This window comes from Octodon degus, unplaced genomic scaffold, assembly GCF_000260255.1.
Source record: "Octodon degus isolate 3935 unplaced genomic scaffold, OctDeg1.0 scaffold00016, whole genome shotgun sequence".
NCBI classification, from domain to species: Eukaryota; Metazoa; Chordata; class Mammalia; order Rodentia; family Octodontidae; genus Octodon; species Octodon degus.
The window spans coordinates 10,026,616-10,047,428 of NW_004524592.1; the positions used below are offsets into that span (position 1 = coordinate 10,026,616).

The following is a 20,813-nucleotide window of genomic DNA, read 5'->3' on the forward strand; positions in this document are numbered from 1 at the left end:
AGAGTCCTAATCTGAGCTCTGAGCCCTTTTACTCTAAGATGAGATCAGGCTCCTCAGCATAATTTTTTTTAATGTGTACTTATGACTGGTGGAAGACTGACAGAATAGTACAGTATTCCATAGAGCAATGGGCTCTTAGCAGTAAAGAGTAAGAGGAAAATCGTATTATGAGATGATAACTACTGAGCAGGTCTCATATTCTTTCTGCTGTCTCTGTTAAAAGGACCAGTTGTCAATCACTCACAAGTATATTTGTTCCTTGAAGGACTTAGCCATATGGTTGTGGGGAACCATTAGAATTTAGAATATTCCTTTATCTCTTGACAAGTTTTGAATTCTGCCTGTGGGAAGGGCTGTTTTTGATTGAGGGTTTAGTTTTTGTTGACAGCATATTGCTAGGATAGCATTTCCAAATGTGTTATGGATCAGCCCTATTTGACTCAAACAGGAGGTATGTTTAAAAGTGCAGCGAAGGACGGATGTTTGTCTTGCTCAAGCTCACGTTTCACCCATCTATCAAGTGGAACTCTGTACCCTTCCTCTGGCTCTGACAAGATCCTGGAAACTTTGAGTTGGGATCTCTGAAGTCTGACACAGTTATGGTTGATCCCAGTGATAAGTAAACATCAGTGTGCACTTTTGAGCTTTCATTCTTCATGCTTTTGGGAAAGCAGATCAATTTTTTGTAGCTGCCTCCATGTTTAAAACAGTACTGATAGTGCAGGCGCAGAGCAGACATTCTGTAGGGGATGAGGAATGCGGGCATGCATTAGGTCCTTCAACTTTGTGTTCTCCTCAGCCCCCAGCACAGGCTTTCTGAATCTTAGGCTACACAAAGCTAGCACTGTCCTTTCAGGTAAATCTGTTGACATATCTAGGAAGAAGAATCTGATGGTTGCTAGCCCCACAGCTGAACTGCTACTTACCCACAGTGTATATTTGTGAGAATCAGTATGAGGTGCCTCTTGTATGGGGCAGATGTGCTGCTGTGCTGCTAGGTAGAGCTGGGTTCTTTCTTCGTTTGTTCCACAGCTGGAAACCCTGTGCTCACAACCTGTCCTGGCCCCTACTGAGTGAGTGATCCACTCTGATAGACCTTCCCAGATCCTTTGAGCATACAGCAGGTGTGTGTGTGTGTGTGTGTGTGTGTGTGTGTGTGTGTGTGTGTGATTAAAGAGGCCATTAGATGAGGGACAAAACCATTCATTTGTACCATCCCCCTAAATGTGAGATTATCGGTTGTTTAATATGGTGATTCTCAAACAGGGTAGATTTTTACCCCTCAGAACATTTGCAAATTCTGCTAGCATATTTTGTTATCATTTTTGAGGGTGTACTACTGGCATCTGGTGAGTGGAGGGCAGAATGCTGTGGAATATCCCACTTGCCCAGGACAGCCCAACAACTGGTCACTTGGCTGGGAGGGTGGGCCATGGAAACACTTGTCTGATACAACCTCCTGGCAGTTGACATCTTTCTGAGTTGCTCCAAACCACTTGTAAAATATCTCCTAATCCTTTTAATACTCCCCTCCAGGTCTTGCTTTCCATTTATAATCTTTAGCAATATTGACTTCATAGCAGTATGGCATAATATGTTATTTCTAGAGAGCCTTATGAAGGGTGCTGTTTTCCCCGTATGATGTGATGGCAATCACACCACCTCTGCTGCACGCTTAGCTTTGTAGATTTAGCATTCACGATGCGGCCCTTTCTGAATGCTGCCCTTTCCCCTTCTGCTGAAGTCTCCTGACCTGGAATAATTTGAGATTTCGCTGAGGCAGGGGTTTGAATCAGAAGAGCTGAAAGGCTGGTATTTGGCAGGGGGTGTTTTGCCAGGAAATGGCCAGCTGACCAAGCCCTGAGGATCTGCAGCACTGTGTAGTATTGTCATTCTCTGCCTGCTCTCTGAGATACACTTGCCACAATTGGTGACACTGGTATTGTTTCTGTCCAAAAGAAGACTGACTGTTATTGAGGTGTATTTTCAGTCAGCAAATAGAGCATTTATTGGGAAACTCATACATTGTACTGGTGTTTGCTACCTCGGTGCATTTCTTGTTATTTAACATTTTGCTTTGCAGCAGCAGTGTGAGAAAAATACTGAAAGTACTGTGAGTTCTTAGGCAGAAAGATGCTATTTCAGGTAAAAAAAAAAAAAGGGAAAAAAAAAGATTTAAGTGGCCTTATCTAATGGGCATGTGCATTATACTTGTATTTTGTCAGGGGATGTGAATTATGCATTGGTTCTTTTAGCTACATGCATAGAAAATAACATTGTCATACAAGCCATCCTCAGATATAATGGACAATATGCTATTATAATTGTACAGCATTGTCCTTGCTGTTAGAGATAATACTGCTGACATTATTCCTCTCATACATGTGAATGTGGCTGTAGGGAGAACGTGACATCTGTGGCTTTCACACAGATTAGCTTATCCCTGCCACTTGGAGGTATTTCCATTACAGGCTGGCCTTGTGGGGTCATGCTAAGTGTCATCTTTTGGATCACAGTTGTTTTCGGACCTTAGCTTTAGGCCCTATAGGGAATTAGTCATATTTATCTTGATGACCTGAAGATGCAATGGTTATATAGTCAGTTCCCTAGAGCAGATGGGCTGAAGACAGGGTAAGCTGAGACAAGCCTACTCCTACTGGCTTTGAGATTCAATACAGTGGGTGCCAGGCCTGTGAATGGCTCTCTGTATTATTGTATATCCAAGTAAGCAGAAATATCTCTTGTATTAACCCTGATAGATTACCTAGCACTTTCACTAATACTATTTCATTGAACTCCCACTTCTTCCACGAGTGAAGTATTCTCAGCATACCCCATTTGCAGATGAGAGGACTCAGACTTGGATTGTTAAAAGTCACCACTGTTGAACTCTATCTAACAGAGCTTCTGTCACTCTGCTTTTCCTTTAGAGATTGGTTATTTCTTTTGGGGAATAAAAATTACTTTGATTATATTCCTGGCTCAGGAAAATAAATGCTTAATGTTTACTACTCTACATAACTTACACGTATACTAAGTAACATGTGGAATATTATCTTACTTATCCAATATGACTACAAATGTAAGATAGCAGAAAAAATAGATTGGTTGTCTTATGTATGCTATTTTGGTTGAACTTAGGAATCCTTGCTCTTAGTTGATTTATCCCTATTTTAAGGAAGAAAGTTAATTTGAAAGGATGCAAACAAATGTATTGATTCTTGACATGGTATCTGAGCATTATGGTATTTACATAGAGCAGAGAATTTGTGGAATGAAGTAATGAATAGACACTTCTCCCTGACCCCTTAAAAGAATGTGTCTTAGCAGTCCTCTTTCAGTATAAAATTAGAAAATTCAAAGGAAGGTACCTTAGAGAGCGCAAAGAAAGCTATGGGCATATCATGACACACAAGTCACATATTCCTGTGTCTTCTGCCAGAGTTTACTAGGTAAGTTTGAATATGTGGTTTGAGGGCTTCCATTTGTCCTTGTGTGATATATGTGGAGTTAGACCTGATTTTGTTTGATCCTTCTTGTGTCAGCTGTTGTTGAAGATAGTTATGGATAAGTTGTATGCCCTAATGAGAAGACTTTTGGTAAACACAGGAATTATAAATACACTAATGGGCAAAAATCTCAAACTCAGGTTACAATTCTGCTAACATGTACAGTGGACCTTCTTCTTTATTCTGATAAGTGAAGTGGTATAGCTGCTGTCCAACATTCTGCCAAAAGAACCCAGAGGAGCCTTAGAATGATAGGCATTGTTTTCCAGAGATTTGAAGAAAGAAATTTTAACACCAAAAGACCAATTCTTGGATGATGGAAGGAATAGCACACATTGTCACTAGGAGCTCAACTTTTGAGCATTGTTCGCCTGTAGATTTTTCTTTGTGCAGTCCTGTGTTCCTGTTCATTTTTGCATGGTTACACCTACCCCTTTTATTTTATTTTACACTAAGGAAATAATCTCAGTAAGTCATTATAATTGGCAGGGCCCCCATCTTCAATTGATGCTAGCCTTTTGCTTGCTTATAATTCACTGCTAAGTACTGAGAATGCTTGGCTGCCCCACCCATGTATATTTCCTCCCTCTTCCCATGGTCAGATCTTCATGTTTTTCTGTGGTTTTCCTTAATGTCCTTCTTCTACAAAAGAGAATGGGTAATGACTAGAACTAGCAGCTTGGAAGAATTCTTTCCAGTCTAGGAAAACTTTGTATGTACCTTTCCTAGTTTTGTCATCATATGAGTTAAAGGGACCCTTGGCACAAAGCTTATGGGATCAGTTGCCTTGAGCTCACTGTTACACATTTTTTAAAATCTGTTGTAAGGGGAATAAAGCAATAATTAAAATTAACTGAACAGCTTTTGCTCTATTGAGGTGTTAAATCTTTGTGTAAACACAATCCCATTGTGCAAACATAGGTCTTTTTAGATGGGCTGATTTAGATAGTGAATGCACCGAAGTTTTGAGGTCTGTGGGTCAAGGGCCTATTTTGATGCGGTTTGAAAGGTCACCTGCTTGTTTGTGTCTGCATTCAGCTGCGGAGAGGGCAGTGAGCCTGTATGGCTCCCTGTATGCTCCAGAGAGGAATTGGCTGGCGTTTGGCAGATTGTGGTATGTGACAGGCTGAAAGGAAACTGCGCACAGAGCAGAGCTGCTCCTCACAGGGCCCTGTAGGAAGACTTGGGCACCTCTGGGGCCTGGGCAGTGGGCTGCTTGGACATGGAGAAAACAGCAGTTATAAAATATAAATGTGTTTATTATTACACTAGGCCCATGCTATATAATTTCACACACAATCATATTTGTGATTTATGATTGCAGGTACAGGTGGAGGAGAAGCTTGCTAATTTATCCACATTGATAGGCAAGTCCATGAAGATGATCAGACCGGAAGAAGCAGTAGCTGGGTTGGGGGAATTATCTCCTAAAACAATCCCCAAATTGATAGGGAAGGGAGTGCTCTGTCAGTGGCATCCTTTGTTCATTTATTTTGATAAGCAGAGCTTCGTTTTAATTATTCATAATAATGCGTGCCCCAGAAGGGGCAGCCCTCTGATGTTGCAGCAGCCGTGAGCTTGGGTTTGCTTCTCTGTACAGTTAACACTCAAACAGCCTGCCTCACCCTTCTTGAGATTTGTCTCCTGTGAGAGGTGAGAAGAGGCACAGTCTTACTTGCACCTGCTGTCCTGTTGAGGAACTGGTGTGACTGCACTGGAGAGAATGCCAAGAGGTAAGGGCCCCAACTTTTGGAATATTCTCTAAAGATCAGGCAGTCCCAGGGCCTTTACCTAAGTCATTTCACTGAATCCTTATAAGGTAGGCAGGGGTTTTTCTTGTCAAAATAAAGAGAAAACAGAAGCCTAGCAGGGCCTGTGGGCTCCCATCTAATAGAGCAATCCAGCTGGTTCTTATGCCTTGGCCTGACTGTGGAACCTGGTCTCCTGTGGTATCATGCTGAACCTTCCCTGGGAGGAAACCAAGAGAGGGAGCCTGGAGCAAAGACCCCCCCATCCAAACAATTTGCTGTACTTTCAGCCCATTTCCTGGTCTTAGCATCAATTACCATCATTTCCGGCAGCATTCCAAAGCGATTGTTGTCTTGGCAGGTCTTTGAGGTACTTGCTGTGGGAGTTCTTCCAAAGGAAAGCACTTAGGAACAGCACATGCTCATTCTTGTATCCCCAGAGTATTGATGATTCATGCCCCTTGCAGGTAACTTCACAGAAACAGGCATGTCTGCCCCCAGGATGCTTGGTGAGCCCTGGATACTGGAGGAAGGTGGTGAGTGGCTGCCCACCAGGACTGCGCACAGCAGACCCTGGAGGCTGTCTTAGTGCACAACCCCCAGTCAATTACCCTATTGCCTGTGCACTGCTTTCTAAATATGTTCTGCATTTGTTCACTTCCCTCTACTAGCTACTGTCTTATTCCTTCTGGATGGTGGCAGAAGCTCCTGGACAGGCTCCCCACACCTGCTGTTGCCCTTTTCTGCCCATTCTCCATTCTGTAGTCAGAATGCCATTTTTAAGGCCCACTTCTGATCTTGTTAAGCCTCTGCTTAAAAGGTCCCAGCACCTGCCCTGCCTTTAGGGTGCCATCTGGACTCTGAAGCATCATCAGGAAGTGCTCGGATAACATGAGCCCCATGTGTAATGTAAAATTTTCTAGCAGCCACAGTTAAAAACAATTGATTGCATTAATTAATTACTTCTAATATTATACAATATTTTACTTAATATAATCTATCCCAAACATTATCATTTCAGCATGTAATCAGTATAAAAATGAATAAGGTACTACTTCTCATTTTGTCCTTCATATTTTGCTTCCATCTGGTAAACTTTGACATCAGCAAGTATTTGGCACTTGCACACCTCTGAATCCTTACTGCTCACATCTTGTAGACTCAAGCCTTCCATGCTGAGGGCTACCCGCCTGTGTCATGCCCAAGTCTGTCTCTGTCTGTCCTTGGGTTGCTTGGCATCTCTGCTCCTGAAGAACACATACTCCCTTCCTCTTCTTTGCCTGGCTCCCACAGTTGGTGTGGAGAGGAGGAGGCTGAATAATAAGGGACCCTGACCCCTACCGAAGGGTTGCTAGAGAAGGCATAGTACATACAGAGCCATCTTTACCCTGCCATCTGCAGGGCTTACAGGCATCTGATATGGGTGGAAACTGAAGCCCTTACTTTGCTACCAGCCTTCAGGCTTTCCATTTTTGGTTTATCTGGAGTGGTGTCAGGCAACCCAAATGTTTTTGAGAAAGTGAAAAGAATAAAGTGAGAAAATGCTGGTGGATTTGACATACAGCCTCCTCTCCTGAGCTCAGCTGGCTGTCTATCCAGTGGGAGGTCCCATCTCGGGAAGTAGAGTATTCTGTAGCTAAATAGGATATCCTGAGTGCTGGAGACTTCCGGTCTCAGGAGGTCCCATTTCTTTTCTTATTCATTTTTAAAAAGTTATAAGAGCCATTATATAGACGTATCTAAGTCATTGTTATGTTCTTTCCTGTTGAACCATTTGTTTTGCCAGAGCATAATTTCAAAGGGAAGGTAATCATTTATTCTTTTTCAATTTCTTAGCATTTTCATAGGAGGCAGTGAGATAGTGGTGAAGCATGTAGACTCTGAAGGTGATACTGCCACAGTTTAAGCCTTGATGGAGATCGCTTACAAGCAGGGTGAATTTGGTGTGTGCACCCCTTCTCCGGATTCTGAGTTTCCTCATCTGAAACAGGGGAAGATAACAGTGTGTGCTTCACAGGCCTCTTGAGATGACTTAGATGATACTATACATATTCCTTAGTATCAGTAGGTTTCAGTGTATAATAAGCACTTGATAATGATCTGTCCATGATTTGTAGAATGCTATCATCCATTGACAAGGCATTCCTTTTCATTAATCGACCCATTAGTCTTGGCTTAGGAAGGTCACTCCAGATATCTTCTCTACAGATACTCCATTGTTGAGCCTGTCTTGCATTATATTTTACATGTTTCTTGCACACTTTGTTTTCTTCTATGGGAGGAGGAAAATGATAGACATCCCATCAGGGTTTGATTCTGCCATCGGTGTGTCCATACATCCAATGGAAAAAAAGGCAAAATATATTTTAGTAAGTGAGATGCACTGTTAGGGCTCAGGGCTGTTTATTTGGGTGCAGTGCTGAGTTTGTGTGACTTGGTCCAAACATTTGTCTTTTAATCATTGCAAGTTGAAGTGTTGAGGTGTAAGGTCTTCCATGGGTTGCTAGCTGTCGTTAACTAGAAGCAGGATATTATATGCACTTTATTCACCATCTAGGTCCTGCACAATGTCACATAAAGAAAGATTTTGTGTGGAATGTTTTAATAATAACCTTGCCTGTGTAGTGCTTTAAGATGTATACAACACTTGTATGGAAATCATCTCTGGCATACTTTGCAGTGCTTCTATGAAGCTGAGGCAAAACACGGGACTGACAGTCCTTTTCCGATACTGAAGGCGAGACTCAAAGGGTTTATGATTGTCCTGGGGGCATACAGAGATTGGGAGAGCTGGGGCTAGAACCCAGTCCTCCTGGTTGAGAGTTAGGTGTGTGTGCAGCTGTGCTTTCCACCAAACTTTTCTTGGGCACAATTCTTATTCCTAGCAGTCCTAGAAATCTTTCTGAAGAAAAGAAGTGAGTTGCAAAATAATTTTTAAACTGTAGGTATTGGTCATGTGGATATCCATCATTTTCATTTGGTTTTCTTATTATGCTTTTAGAATTAGATCATAAGTGAAGGTTTCATGCCAGAAACTCACGCTAATAGAAACTTAACTATGTAAGTTTTTCCCTTTTGCATAAAGTCTAGGCTCTTAGCAATCCCTTGAAACTCTTTCCTGCTTTCCCCATCCCTAGGCCTTCCATCCCTGAGCAGCTGTTGGTGTGTGCATTCAAATGGCTGCATCAGGCCTGCTTTCCAGGAACACAGTTCTCTTGCAGTTATTTTGAAAGTCAGAATGGGAGGTGATGTCCCACCCTTTAAAAGCACAGTTTAAAATTACACCTGTCACTTCCACTCATTCCATCATCTAGAACTTAGTCATATGTCAACAAGCAACTGTAGAGGAACTGAGAAATACAGACTTTATTCTAGGAGGCCACAAACTCAACCAAAATGTAGGGGTCCTCTGGCTATAAAAAAAGAATGAATGAATGTAGGCAGCTTTGGCTAGTCTAGTCACTGCTAACCTTTTGGTTTTAAGCATAGGTCATTTTCAGCCTGCAGTGTAGACATTTTAACATATAGTGCTTGATTTCTGTAATTCTAAGTGTATGACATGGTGAGGAGAAAATCGGTGCATTTGAGTTGCTGGCGCATTGCGAAAATCAAAATAGCTGCATGAAAACGAGGTTCCTGGAGAACGGTAAAAATTCCAAATGGAAAGCTAAGGTGCATTTTGCATTTCAAGAGAATATTGTGTTACTGGAATAATATGAAGGAACTGGGAAATAGTTAACTTGCAGGACCTGGCATAGAGGCTCAAATTAGCCACAATGTTAATATCTCTTCCATTTTTTTTTTTTTCTCTCAAAGGACAAAGCACATTGCTTTGATATTTTCCTCCCAGCATGCCTTCATTCTTTGGTAGAAGAATAAAGAGAAAAGTATTTTGTAGCTGTGGATTTAGCACAGACAAAATTAAGGCTGTTTGAGGTTAGGAGTATATAGTCTGGCAGATTGCGTGGGGGTGTTTCTACATATGTGGGTGTCAATATGTTTGTTATGAATTGTTTGCAGATTTGGGAGGAAGGGGAAGTTGTGTGTGTGTTAATGTAGACTACGGATGGCTTCAATCATTGTGTTTTCTTTCTTATTAATGATTCCTATTAAGGAGTATCAGAAAGAGGATGTAGGCAGATCTAGGGGGCAGTGATTGAAGGAAGGCTGGATGATGAACTAGTAGTGTGTACCTGTGGTTGTTAAACTAAGGGACTGGAGAGGCTTTAGCAGGGCCCCATTATTTTGTCTTGGAAAACTGGGATAATTGTAACCTGGCCTTTGTCCTTGAGAGACATTTGGTTTTGTAGGGTAATAAAATATAAACAGATTACTCAGTAAGACAAGTCTCTTTGTGACCAAATGTCACAGTGGTGGGAGAGCCATATGTTGTGCCAAATTCTCAGCATGCAGATGTGCATAGGAGCTGTGCCCCCAAGATAGTTTGTTTCTTAGGGAGAGAGTTTGTTGTCAGGGCCTCTCCCGGTCAGGCTGTTACCACTTCTTTGTTCACTCTCGAACTTGCTCCTCAGAGACTCACCCTTCACCTCTACTGTGATACCACAGTTGTTCATTCCTGGCCTTTCCACATGCTAGTCTTCTTGAGATTTCCATACCATTGCCATGGCATCCTTCAAGTTTCTGGAGGCTGATCTGTGGAACACCTGTCCTGATGGTCCTACCACACTGTAGGGAGTCTGTCCTCCTCATGCCCACACAGAGGCATTTACCAAATATTTTGACCTCTGAATTATTAGTATGTGAGCCCAGAGCTTTGTCTACTTGGATCTCACAGCAACTCTTTTTGTTGTTGTTGTTATTGTTTTAATCGCTAGCAATGTCATTGGTGAGTATATATTTGAGACAATAATGACTGCAAGTCCTGTTTTTATTTTCCCTGTCAGTATATGAGACCAGAAGTCTTAAGTTTTTGACTTGGTCTTTTCACTGCGGATAGAGATAAGCATTCTGGAAGTAATGCACGTTAGGGTTTATGAATCTAGAAGGCAAGTTGGTAACAAAGCTTTTTATACTGTCAGATTTTGATAGCTCATTGATTAATTAGCCAGGGTTGTATTGAATGCATCTCATGATTAGAGACAAATGGGATGGTATTGCGCTAGATGCAGTATTTATTGAATTGCAGGTATGAATGTCCCAGTTTTAAAAGCATTTTCCATCTAATGTGGGTAGGAAAAAGGAGGAGAAGGCATAAAAAGATAATATCTACAGGAAATAGTAGATGAATAGCCAAATAATGAAAGCTTATAGAAACATATAGCTTCCTGAGAAGGTAAAATAATTTGGGAGGAGGTGACATGAAACAAAGACACCTAATGAGTAGAGGACGTCCATTTGAATAGGAAAGGTGGGGTGAAGTGTTTCTGAGTGATGGGGAGGCTGTGTAGGGTGCAATGGGTGATGTGATTTCCTGGGTATCTTTCCCACTATGTAGAAAATGAAACTGTGAAAAACATCATTCTCAAGTCTTCATCAAAATACAAAACTAAAATGTTCTAATAGGATACTCTTTTCTTAGACTTTATACTTAGGGAAGGTTATACATTGGGGTTGGTTTAGCCAAAGGAGAAATTTGATTTCTGGGAAAAAATGTTTGACCATCTTGAAAGACAATTATGCAGACTATTGATATTTTAAACCTTCACTGATTTGATATTTGCCTCAGAAAATCACTAGGGAACTGGATCCATATCAATTCCATGTGAATAATAGCCAGTCCAGGGGAGGGCCCTGCTTTTCATTATCTATATGTCAGTTACCTAATTTGGTCATCTTCAAGATTGATAAAATTCCTTTTTTGTTTTTTATTGATTTTATGGCAGATTATCTTATAAGCTGTTGATATGTTCAGGTCACTTCTCCACCATCTGCAGTAGTACAATCAGGGAATAATAACTTATCATGAGCTTAATCAAAACACATTCAGGATGCTGAAAAGAGCCATCTTGCAGCTTCCAGAGCAGAGGCTAGCTGGTGTTTGGATTTTCCTCCTGTGTGTTTCTTTTTTATATGAACCATTAGCCCATGCCTTTTTACATATGTTACTTATTAGCAGAAAGCTAACTTTTTATCCTAATAGTACATGATTCAGCTTATATTATTCAATTTTCTTTTTTTAAAAAAATTTTTTATTCATTTTCATGAGAAAAAATAGCAATGAAACAGATTCAAAATAGTTTAGTAGGGCAGTTACAATAATTAATACATTGTATATTGGTGTCTTCATAGTAGTTATTCAGAAGACAAGATGCAAATATGATCCAATAGCAAAGGCAATCCTGGGCAACAAAGGCAAGGCAGGAGGCATTATAATTCCTGACTTGAAATTATACTACAAGGCTACTGTGATAAAATCAGCATGGTACTGGCAACAAAATAGACCTGAGCATCAATGGAATAGATTAGAAGATGCTGAAGCCCCTACGAACACACTCAGCCACCTTATCTTTGACAAAGGAGCCAAACATACTCACTGGAAGAAAGATAGCCTCTTTAACAAATGGTGCTGAAAAAACTGGCTCTCTACATGCCGAAAACTAAAACTTAACCCAGGTCTATCACTATGCACTAAACTAAAGTCAAAATGGATTAAAGATCTAAACAAACAGAAACACAGTATCTCCTGAAAGAGAAAGTAGGTGGAAATCTTGAAGGCATAGGGGTAAACAAATAGTTCATGAACAAAAATCAGTTTTCAGGTAGAAAAAAACCCCAACATATTCAAGGCAATAAGTTAGACGTCATCAACGAGTGTGCCAGTTGTTGAGCGCAATGGGTCCCTGGCCTGCCAACACTCTAGTCACTTTTCCTTTGCTCCCCTGTATGGGCCTGCACACCGTTCCATTTTCCATGATTCCTAGCACCCAGGCCTCTCACATTTCTTTTCTCTTCCCAAAGAGGGTGTTGTGTAGGCCTATCCTCCCTCAAGGTTGTCTGCTACATTATTATTATTATTATTATTATTATTATTATTATTATTATCAACCTCCATGGGTTTGTGTGTGGGAGTTGCCAGCCTCTCAAATTGAGTGGATCTTCAGGGGAAGTTCCTGTCTTGTGTTGGTTTCCATCAAAAGGATGTACCTCTGCTTTAAACCAGCTGTTGCTTTCACGGCTCTTGATGATGCCTTTCAATATATTAAACATGCTTCGAAAATGTTGTTTGGAGATAAGACTGTTTGCATTTAAAATTTACTTTCTTCAGTCTTAAAATTGATTCAAACATTGATAATTTGTCATTTTAGTAAAAAGCCTTTTTATACATACTGTCTTTACATTTGAAAGCAAAAATAAAAGGTGAGTTTAAAATTCTTATTTTTTAAAAAATAAAAGTCAACTGAAATTTATCAAATTGATATGTAGGAACTTGATTTATAGAACAATCTTTCAGGACCAAGTGAAAGAAATAGTCTGCAAATTAATTTGAAGTAAATTCACATGGCAAAGTTAGTGTCTTGAAAGGAAAAAGATGAATATTTTAACAACTTCTTTCTTCAAATGTGTTATGTAACTGACGTTTGGCTTTATCTTAAATGATCAACACTAAATATATTTAAATTTTTAAGAGACATTAAAAATGGATAAAGAAACAAAATTAAACCCAAATAACAATAAAAGAAATAAAAACAAGATAATAAAAAATTAAAATTAGCTTGGTCCTCCATAAAAAATAAGTACTTTTCTCAGATGGTCCTACTTATGTCAGAATTTGAGAAGAGATAGCTTCATGTATGATTATTTTTGATATCTAAATTCTTAAATGAATTTATAGTCTTAGAAATGACAGTAATATCCATCTTGTGAGTAGAGATTTGGTTTTTTTGTTGTTGAGTTTTGATATTAATTGGTTATACTTTGTTCACTCACTGCCAGATATTGGAACACTGCATACATTTTTAATTACACAAAAAATTTTATATCGAGGCTCCTGTGGCATTCTTGGGCTGATGGGAAGCATGGTAACATATTGCAAAAGCTTTTTAACTTTCAATAACTCTAGAGTGGTTAGTAATTTTCAGTACAAATCTAGGTTTCCTTCAGTATTTCAAACAAATTCATCAAGAATCTAACAGTTTGCCTTCAAAGGAACATTTAGAAAAAGTAAACAGTTGTTTTGAAAGGAGCATGTCCCTTAGGAGTTTTTCTGACGCTGGCTACTCCCTGCTGTGCTTTGCAAGGCAGGGTGGGCCCAAGTGACCAGTGCATTGCTGGACTCCAGGTTAAGTCTCATGAGAACCTTTGGGCCCTTGTCATACACATCAAGTTGATAGGGCCTCTATCCCCTGCACCCCTCTGGCTTCTTGCATATTTGCAAACTCTCTTTTGATATCACTATCAAAGTAATATTTTTCATTCATTTGGGATTTGGTAACTGACCCTTCACATCACTGGATTCCATCAAATCTTTAGCTCCAAGGGAAGTGGAAACAGATCTTTTTTTTCCTTCCTTCCTCACACAGTTAAGAATTATACATCTTAAAGAAGTTAAGACCACAGTGCTCTCATGCAGCCAAGAGTGAACTAGAATAATCTATGTTTGGACAGCTGGCCCATTTTTCTCCCTGCTAGAGCAGTAGTTCTGGATGTGTGAGCTCTGGGCCCAGGGCTCCAACACCATCTGAGAATTAGCCAGAAATGGGATTCTTGGGTCCTCCCCTAGTGAGTCAGCCCTCTTAAATCAGACACACTTGAGGTGCAGTCCTGCTTCTGTTCCTCTACGAGCTCTTTAGAGTGTTCTAATTCTAATTCTAATCAAAGTGTAAGAACCACTACTCTAGAGGACTGCTTATGACAAAGGAGATGACTATGGTGCTTAAACTCTTTAAAGACAGAAATTACTTCGGGTTTCATACAATGCTTTTATGAATGAGAGTACACTCTAGGCTTCTACTATGTGTAAAGTTTGTGCTGCTCTGTGGATAGAGCAGAGGACAAGTCCAGGGAATACCCTGGCCAAAGAGAAAGGCTGCTGCCATCCATTAAGTTTGGAGGTTGGGTGTGGAAGTCAGAGACATCTTCGAGTTTTGAACAACCTAAGTTAATTATCCATCTATAAGAAGTTAACCTCACATAGGCTCATCATTGTTTTATGGTTATTTTAGAAATTAAAAGAAAAAATAGAGAACAGAGTAAATGTTTGCTCTGTAAGTGACTACATTGTGTAAATACAATAGCTCAGGATCAATAACTAGCAGCCTTTGGGTGAGAAAGGAATGGATGAATGAAAATCAATATGGAGTATAAATTAATGAGTACACATTTTACTTTATGTAGCACCTATTACAAGTGCTTTTGAAATTCTAGAGAATAGAGCCTTTGACTTGTTTCCCATTAACTAGCTGAGCCAAAAACTTTTGGGAAAAAGAAAACATTTAAGATTTAGCTGAGACTAAAGAAAAATTCAGGCAATTTTCTAAAGCAAAGTCAGTCAATACATTGGTGTCAGTCTTTTGTTGTAGTGTCCACAGCCTGAGTGGTGGCCAAGCTATGGAGTGGTATTTATAGGTTACTGTTTCTGGTATCAAGACATTTTTTTCTCTATAGTGGTTTATTCTCTGGGTTGCTTCAATTCTCTAGTGCTGCTGAGTGTGATATGAAAGCAATTGATGGGCCTTTGCTGATCTCTGGATGTACCAGGGGCAATACAAACTTATTATGAAGTATTTTCCTTTTTCCCCAGATAGCGTTTTCATTTCCTGATCTGAGAAATTTCCAGGTTCCTAATCTAAGTCTTTAAAACACCAACACCTTGGCATGACCATTGGTCTAGAAGTCATGAGAGGGAGGGAGGGAGGCAGAGAGAGAGAGAGACAGAGAGAGAGAGAGAGAGAGAGAGAGAGACAGAGAGAGACAGAGACAGAGAGAGACAGAGAGAGACAGAGAGAGACAGAGACAGAGACAGAGTAAAATGTACTGTAACAGAAGAGAGACAGAGAGAGAGAGACAAGAGAGAGTAAAATGTACTGTAACAGAAGACTGGGCTTGTCAGAATCCTCATCTTTGGAGACCTTGAATTAGAAACTTCAAAATTTGTGGATCAGGAAATGGATATAGCAAATGTATATTTAGTGATGTTTATTTCCAAGGGACTTTTAAACATGGGGTGCAGAATTCTGCCACATGTTCATATTTCATGCTACAGTTTGTATCTTAAAGGCAGCTTTAAGCATAGCACATTTGACCTATCATTATGCCCTCTCAGATGCAGCTCAGAGGGAAACTTTGCAGATGACTTTCACAAAATAGTGCACCTAGCTTCCCAGAGGGGGTGTCACTCAGGAGATTGAGGTCTGAGATGTGGGATGAAGGGTGACAGGAAGGTTTTCAGAATCTTCCTTTTTTTACTTTTTAGACTCTGAGCGATATGGAAGAAGTGAATATCATCTTTATGGGTAAAAGAATACTCCATTCATTGGAGAAGACTACATTTTAGTTTCTGTCAGTGAGGGTCAAATTTAAACACCAGACAAGTATTCTGCTCGTGAGCCAGTTCATTACACTGACAGTGAGGGGATTGGCACTTCCAACAGGCCATCCTGCCCTCTGCCTATATTTAGTCTTTGTTAAAACCATGATGGAATTTGTATTCATTCAGAGTTCAACAGACCTGAGGCCAGGTGCCACTCCAGTGCAGTTGGTATTGCTCTGCACAAAATGGATGCCTACCTGAAGCTGATGGGCCACCAGAGGAAGCTGGCTGTCACTCACACATTTGATACGCAATCTGATTTCAAAGTAACACAGCACTGGGGCATGTGACAGAATCTGCTTTCATGAGGAGGTTGTGAGAGTAGGTCTCTCTGAGGAGGAGACATTTAGGAAAAGACCCAAAGGAAGAATGAAATGAGACAGAGACAGTGTTCCAGGAAGAGGGAGTAGCATGTGCCAAGGCGCTGAGGTAGTGGTATTTACAGTAGAGGACTCCACTTCAAGAAGGGCAGTGAGGGGGTAGGGGGGAATGACATTGGAAAGGTTACTAGAGCCAGGTTGCTAGGCCTTAGAGTCTTTTGACTTTCATTCTGAAAGAGATAGGAAGCCACTAGGGCAGGCATTCTTATTTCATCTTAACCTTTTTGGGGGGGTTGTGAACGTTTTTGTCTACTGAATCCTTCTGATACCTTTTATAGAACAATGCTTTAAATACATAAAATCCAGGGAATGTTAAAGAAACCAGTTACATGAATATATATTGTGTTAAGTTCCCCTGAAAGGAACGCACATGCTATGATTCACATTTGCAAAGGATTCTCTGGCTGGCTGCCTTAAAGAGCACAGCCTGGAGGACAAGTGAGATGGGGCCAGGGGCAGTGCTGGTCCGTTATCCCACAGGGCACCAGCCTGCAGTGGGATTGTTCAGCAGTCTTTTTTTCTTTTTAATTGTATTTGGTTGTTGCAGGGTTTCACTACACAGCTCGGACTTGTGGTGATCTTCCTGCTTTCAGCCTTCCCAGCACTGCAGTTCCAGGTGTGCACCATCACCCCCAGGCTTGGTCACCAGCTCAGCCCATCCTGGGGGTGGGACTGGTGGGCATGTGGTGCTAGGGTCGAACTACAGTCCCTGCACTTGCCTGAGCTTGTCTAATCAGGCAATTTAGTCCACTGAGCTATCTCACCAGCCCCCACAGTCTTTCTGAATACAAGAAGAAAAATATATAACTTTTAGTTAGATGAAGTTTATAATCTTTTTTACTGCAAGAAGAAAAAATATATAACTTCTATTTATATCTAATTTGCCCTCATTCTTTTTCATTGTTCTATTGAATATATGTTTTCTAATATTCTAATATATTAGGACATCAGTCTGTTTTATAGAATTTATGAATAAATCTACATATATTGGAGGTTTGTGCAAGGAAAGTGTTTTTGTTGGTGGTGTTTAAGCAATCCAATCTGATTGTCTTGGCTTAGGCAGTGTGCTCCTATAAGAAAGTAAAAAACGCCTCACTGGTTTACAGCACACTCCATGTCACAGACATTCATGGGAGAGTATGGTTGCTTGCCACAAGTCACCCTTGCTAAGTGTCAGTTGTGTTTCTCAAGCACCTTCACCTCTCCTTAAGATCCCTCATCCACTGTAAATTGTTTACACCCAATTAGACCTACTGTCACCTATGAGGTGGCATGCACCCCCCCACATGCAAGTTTTCTGATGTTACCAGCAGGTAGGAAAAGTGATTTCTTGATATTCTCCCTAAAATTCAGGAGGCTGCGAGGAGAGGCCTCTGCTGGGTGTGCTCACCCTCTTGACTTCACACTCATGTATCTTTGGGACTTGAGTCTTGTAAGAGTCAGTCACCTGCCTGTCACTAACAAACCTCCAAACATTTTCTTACACTCTTGTGGTGCAGCAGGCCACATGGCTGTTTCATCCTAGGCACAGTATGGGAGTGTTGTGTAGGGGCATACCACTCCCTGTTTTATACCCAGGAGGAGTATCTGGAGGGGAGGAGTAGAGAAGGGAGGGTGGGCGAGAGGCTCTTAAGGAACCTTATTGTGGCCACCATTGCCTTACCCTCATCATACACAAAGAAAACATTTTTATCTTTTCTTTTACAAATATAGAAATTATTTTAGAAAGAAAGATAGCCAAGTATTTTATAAAGAGCAGAGATCTTCCAGTAGCCTATTAGGATAAAGACAAATGGTGAGTGGCTCCAGGTGGGTTCACTCCTCAGCACAAGCTGTGGGCTAGGATCCAGGGAGGTCATGCTGAAAATAATGACAGGAAGGCTGTCGCCTGTCAGCCTCACCAGTAGAAACTGGCTGGTGGAACTGGGTACAGAACCTGTTCAAGCCCACTGGGCCGAGGCTCTCACTAGGCGGCTGTATTCTGGGTCCCATCTGTTTTCTCTGTTCCTCTGAACCCTGAGCCATGTGTGCTACAGACACTGTGCCCTTGTTTGATTGAGTTCTTCCATGATTGTGTTAAATTTCATATTAGTATTCTCAGAAATGGAAATTTGAAGGTAAACTGATTAGACATTGGAGAAAGTTTGCTGAATCACTACAGTGTAACTTGGGTAAAATGTCAGGGCACAGAGAGGCCTGACCTCTGTATTATTCTCTGTAGCAACTGGCCAGAAGCAAAACACAGTGGTAGGCGATAACAGTCCGAGCCACATCAGCCTTTCTGCAGTTCCTCTAGGGCCCGTGGCAAAAGGGACAGTCACTAAAAGGACTCTGAGACACAGTAGTTCTTGGGTAGGCTTGTTAATATGTGCTAAAAAAAAATTCTTGGAAACAACAGAAACCTTGATATGATTTGCCAAAATAACACAGAACACAGTTAATTGATTTAACAAAAAGCAAATAGTTTGTAATAAAAAAAAGTGCCCAGAGGCATCCCCTTCAGTCTCCTTTATTCTCTCTGTCCTTCCTGTGCCCTCCAGCATGTGGTTGCCTGTGAGGAATAGGTCAGTTCGATTATGGGACTGATTTTTGGGGACTACGTGAGTCAGCTTGTTGCTGCAGAATTTCATGGGATTTCCTAGGTGCTTTGTTGTGTTTGGGATATGTTTGGTCCCAAAGGAGCCGGTAAACTCCAGTTTTCCTTATATTTTGAAGGTCTTTGAGAAGGAGAGACATTTTGAATGTTTGAAGTCTTGCATTCCTCGTTCTCCTTATGTATTTGTTAGTGCCAAATTACCATGAGAAATAACAGAGCCTACACGGTGCTTGGTGACTTCCTAAACAGGGCCAGTGCTTCTCTCCAAGACACTGGAGTCTCTTAGTTCCCACCTCAGCATCTCCTTATTTGGAACAAACTGAAGGTGCTCAGGCTTTCAAATCCACCCTCCATCAGTATACTATAAAAATATTTTCAACTAAAATATTTTCCCGTATTTAGGCTGCCCAGAGTGACTCTAGCCTTGAGTGGAGCTGTTTGAAAGTTTTTAGGGACTGCTAGTTAGACCTTCCTCCCTTGCCACTACTGCAGAAAGGGAGAGCCAGGGGAATTCAGGTGTAAGAAATATATCTCCTGTGTGACCTCCAAAAGCACACAATGAATGTGGCTTTATTAATAAGCCCATCCCCATTTAGCAGATAAAGACACTGAGGTCTGAATTCCACAAGGTCTCCAATGTGCTGACCTCAAAGCGTCTGTGTTGCCTTCACTCAGCTACCTTTGCTTTAGCAAGAGCATCTTCTCTACACTTTGGCTTTAGGAGCCAGAAGGTGAACTTTGAACATTGCTTAGTGATTCTTTTTTTCCTGGTCCCCTCCTGGGCTTCCAGCCCTCCTTCCTGTTCTCATGGTCCCCTTTAAAAGAAAGGCCTGTGTGTCACATTCCTCTTCTCCATGGGTCTTACAGAGCAGCAGCTCACTGGGGCACCGATTTAATGAAATAAAAATTTCAAGCATGTTTGGCTTGATTCTAGATGATACAAATAGAGAATCGTGAATGCTTTGTAGCTGAGTTTAAAGGGAAGGGAAAGGTGGAAAGTAGGTCAAGTATAGTAACTGGGTAATGTCTTCTTAAGAGAGGCATAGTGAAGATTTAGCTCTTAAAAATGGAGAGATAAATGGCACATTCATAGTACTTTGGCAGCTCCATATCCTGAAATTTTGAATTATGCAGTTTATAATATTTGCCAGTTGTATTATTTAATATGTCCCAGCAACTGATCTAATGTATAATTTATATGGATATTGATTTATTCCTCCCTAACACTTTGAAGTACATACTGTTGTTATTCCATAAAAACTACAGCTAAGGGAGGTTCATTAACTTGTCCAAGCTTAGATGATTACCCAGGGTTGCTGAACCTTGCCCAGGGTTAGGCAGTCGGTAGCAGGAGTGGCACCCACCCTAGAAACATTGGCTGGAAAGCTCTTGACCACTGTACTAACCTGCCTTTCAGTGACAGTGCTCCATTGCACGATTTCATGGGGTTTCAGAGATTATTTTTCTTTGTAATTAGAACCAGTGCAGCATACAATTGGAAGGGTAAATATTTGTCATGCTTAGTGACGGACATGATGGGTTAAAGAGAAAGGTCTAAGACAAAGTCCTGTACTTTCTCTTACATATTCCTCCATCTGTGTTTACTCTAGGAAAGGTCATTTGAGCACAAGTGCTCAGATTTCATGCTTCTAAGCAACTTCTCTGTGGCTAAAACCTTGCTCTACAAATAGGCTTTTGAAATATTTGTAATAATGTACATTGTTCTTTATTATGGACAGTTGGTCATTAAATTAGAGGCTTCTGAACTGGGACTTTTATGGCAGTATTTTTCAAAAGTGACAGAAGTCATCAAGCAATTTTTGTTTTGCTCCCAAATGGTAGCCCTTCTCTGATGGCATCCATTGGAGGAACATTTACTGGAAGAGACAGTGGTTCTGGGAGAGCCAAGCTGTTTGTCTTGTCAGGTGTCTACCTAGCTCTGGTTTGTGGTGGAAGATGGGGGAGGGAGGATAGTAAAAAGGTAAATGGGAAATTACTGTAGGATCTTGAGAAAAATAGAATTAGAAGCATTTGTGGTTCAGATGAAAATAGCACCTTTCCTTTCCTTTCTGCTTGGACTGTGGGGGTCAG

The 20,813-nt window shown here is 40.9% G+C and overlaps 1 protein-coding gene across 3 annotated transcripts in view; it reads left to right on the forward strand.

Annotated features, from left to right (window-relative positions):
• Positions 1-20,813, forward strand: part of Klf7 (Kruppel like factor 7) — an 80,243-nt gene that overhangs the window by 51,983 nt on the left and 7,447 nt on the right. The gene's annotated exons all lie outside the window — the stretch shown is intronic.